The sequence below is a fragment of the Zophobas morio genome, unplaced genomic scaffold (genome assembly GCF_036711695.1).
Source record: "Zophobas morio isolate AGI-343-1 ecotype UQ-CSIRO unplaced genomic scaffold, CSIRO_AGI_Zmor_V1 ptg000042l, whole genome shotgun sequence".
NCBI classification, from domain to species: Eukaryota; Metazoa; Arthropoda; class Insecta; order Coleoptera; family Tenebrionidae; genus Zophobas; species Zophobas morio.
Window position 1 is genome coordinate 495624 of NW_026972147.1, and position 3859 is coordinate 499482.

A 3859-nucleotide genomic window follows, 5' to 3' on the forward strand; every position below is an offset into this window, starting at 1 on the left:
GTTTAGAAAAGTTTTGTTTGTAAACTTGAAGATAATTCAATGCTGTTGTACATTTATTATTATTATTATTATTATTATTATTATTATTATTATTATTATTATTATTATTATTATATTTATATTTATATAAAAGTTCGACTAGTTTTAATAAATTTTAGGAAATTTTTAATAAAAAAGTAAAATTTTATTAAATTTTTTTTGTTTTAGAAATCGTGTGCGAGCATTGGGGGATGTGAGTCAGGTTTATCACCATTTGATGGATTTAATAGTAAAACTAGCCAATCACGGTTTGATTCATGGCGATTTTAACGAATTTAATTTGCTGATGGGTGAAGAAGATAACATCACGATGATTGATTTTCCGCAAATGATATCAATTGAACACCCCAATGCTGAATGGTATTTGCTGTTTGACTAATTTATATGGTTATCTATCGGCTTATATTTAAATAACTGAAGGTATTTTGATCGGGATGTCGAATGCGTTTGTGACTTTTTTAAAAGACGTTTTTGCTATGAAGATGAGAGAGTGCCAAAATTTTCAAGCGTTGTAAGAATTGCATATCTGGATTCAGAAGTACAACTAATTAAATATTATATATTGAATTCAATTTTTTTTTATTAACCAGTTATATTACTTCTTAATATTGTTTATGCTCAGGTGGCTGCTAGCGGCTGCACTAAGAAAAAGGAAAAGTTGCATGAGCAGCTAATTTATTTGCAGGAGGACAACGATTGTAGTAGTGAAGAAGACGGCCAATTTGAGAAAGAAATCTCCACTTGTCACGTGCATTTGGATAAACTTTCTTTGCAGTCTACAGACAATACAGTTCCTGATGAAAGTATTTCCATATTTTCAAGCACTGACTGGAAGAATAGTTTAAATCTTTTAATTTTTTTACTTTTTAAAAGTAGTTTACTAATTATATTTTTTTTAGCAGAGAAATGTTCTTTAAGAAAAAAGTTAAAGGATAAAGAAGTAAACTCAAGAGATATCAAGAAATTTGTTTCTGAAAAACTGGAAAAGAAACATAAAGCGACAGTTAAAGTTCACACTAATGCACAGAAAGAAAAGAATAAGAATAGATCTAAAAATAAACGAATTATAAAAGAAACTTCAGGCTGGGACTGATCTTTACTAATTAATAAGGTAATAAAAGAATAAAGTTATTAAATATTATTATGTAGTTTTGACTTATTTACGAATTGAAATTTTTTATTTACTTAAGTAACTTTTATACTAATAAAAAATTGAACTTTTAGTTTTAACTGTTAAGAAAGTCTACGTTGTAGTAAAAAAAAGTTAGTATAACGCAATTAACTCCAAGGTTTTTTTGGATGGGACGTAATATTTAGTATACACTGGTGTTACGTATTACACTTACAGTTATGCTTTGAGTTCTCTTTTTGTATAAATTCTTGCATTTACTTTTTAAAAAGTTTATATTAAAGAGCAGTAAAAGTTAGATAAACATTTATTTAATAACTTTATTTTTAAGTTTGGCACTTTTAAAAGCTTTTTTTTAAACTCAATAAAGTATTTGTTTTTATTGAATTACTCTTTAAAAATAACTTGTTCGGTACTTCTACGCCTTGGCAAGGGCTTGTGTAGATGATAGCCCAAGACTGAGTGGAGTGGGCTAGGAAGTGCTTGTACTTTATACGGCACTTCCCATGCCACCTCAGATACCTGTACAACCCAGGATAAGACTGATCAAGTCGGTTCTGGTTTCTGAAGATATGTATGGAACAGAAATGAGGAGACCGCAAGCGAGTTTAACCTATCCCATCAAGAAAGTCGTTGATAAAGCGCTCAGAATGATTTTCAGATGTTTAAAGGATAAAGGGTGTCCAAACTTCTTTTATAGAGTGCCACTTTATTAAAAAAATATTGGACGGGCCCCTTTTTCATTTAGGTTACTTCTTCTGAATCTTAATGCATATGTCCCCTTACCCTATTATTTTTTTCCCCTGAATCGAACATTAGGTAAAAAGTTTTTCTTCTTAAATTTATTTAGGTAAGTGATTTCTTTGTCAATCATTTTATTATTAAATATATGAAACAAAGCACTCCCCCAGTTGTTTTACTTAAAACTAACCTTTAACTATTAAAAAACAAAGCTTTTAACACAGATCACTCTGTTATTGGGTGTTGTGAATAAAATGTAAATATACTTGTTCATGTTAAAAAAACAGCAATTTTTTACAATATTGAGAAACTTCAACTCAAACTTTAATGAGGCCTTTAAACTTGCTTTTTCTGTCAATTTTTTAAAATTAAGAGCGCAAAATCAATTAATTTGATAATCTGTCTGGGGTAGCAATTTTTTGAAACGAGGTAAACTGAAAGGTTTCCAAATATTTCCATAATGTGCCATCAATGCCACGTGACTTTTTAACAAAAGTGAGCTGGACAAATAGCAACTTTTTTAAAGGAAATTGAAAAAGGATTTGTAAAAAACTGAACATACTTGACATTCTCTTGAATTTCGGCCAATTTCTCTTCAAACTGTTTTGTTTCAAAATTAAACTTGTTTTTTAAAATTCATGAACTTTAGAATTTTTGTTCTCTTGCCTTCGAGAGGAGTGGAGGTCACCTTTACAGAATGCACTTCCCTGTGTCAGTTTAGATTAGAAAGATTGAATCATACCTAACAAATTTGGGAAAAAATTCGTTCTGCCTTGCAAATGCTCGGTTAAATTATTTTAATGGCCCATATTATCTGTCACAAAAGTCAAATCCTCCGACCAATCTTTATTGTTCAGAACAAAGCACTCTTCTGGGGGTTGATCACGCACTTCTAAGTATCCCAAAGTAAATATCTGAATTCCAAAACCTTTCCAGACTTGACCTTAAGATAGCCAACGAACAGTGCCATATAGTAGTATTTCACTGTTTCTCCTTCATTTGGGGTTGTGAGGGGAATAATGGTGGGTCCCCTGGTGTAAAGAGCATTGCCTTGATTATGATTGATAGACCGTACTACAGGATCAGGGACAGCACAAAAGTTAATATTTCGGACGCAGAGAGCTTTCTTAAAATAATGCTGTGATATTTAAAAACTTAGCGTTTTAAAAATCCTTCTAACAACTTACAAAACCTTTTACCTTCCCGGTCAATGCCAGAGCTCCATTCGTACAAACACTACCCATTTTGTCCAGTTTAATTAAAGGTTGTTAATTACATCTTTAATTTTAAGCAAAACATCTTCTTCTTTACTAGAAGCCAACTCCCGCATATCTGAGCCCTTCCTTGATATTGAATTGTTCGCTGACACAACGCTATAAATGCACGATTGTGCAGTGTCAGTTACATTTCAACTCTCGTTTAAAACAAGAGAAAAGCAGGAGCACGCGGTTTTACGTTGGAGTGTTTGTTAATTAACCTCATTTGTAATTCCATCGTTTCTTCTCAAAACATTACTTCTTAAAGGACAACATCATCTAACATTGATAAAATTATTGATTTGCTACGGTTTTAGCAAAATTTTTAAAACACGGTTTCACTATTTTTTCTTATATAATAAGCTTTTTTTTCTTAGCAATAACAAATTAAATGCCATAAAACACTAGTCATAGCTTCTTGCTGAGTACTAACCTTTTTGAAAAATGTTTGTTAATTATTTTTCTGCTTAAACTGCTTTCGACTCTAAATTCAGGGATACTTTGTATTCAAATACCGTTAAAATTAAATTTTTTTATGGTACGGCTACACAAGCATTACAAATGAGACTGCCTTAGAACCAACGCCTTTCATGTTAAATTCGCGGAGCATTAATCGTCTTAGTGCTTACTTTTCCCAGCTGAAGTAGACCGTTTATCTAGATTCATAATGTAACTTCAAGTGTACTTCTAAGTA

The 3859-nt window shown here is 31.2% G+C and overlaps 1 long non-coding RNA gene across 1 annotated transcript; it reads left to right on the plus strand.

Moving 5' to 3' along the window:
- Positions 1-270: 270 nt before the first annotated feature.
- On the plus strand, positions 271-872 carry LOC135141147 (uncharacterized). The gene is made up of 3 exons (XR_010282337.1): positions 271-399; positions 460-577; positions 662-872. It is a non-coding gene; the product is annotated as an uncharacterized LOC135141147 (long non-coding RNA).
- The last annotated feature ends 2987 nt before the right edge of the window (positions 873-3859 follow it).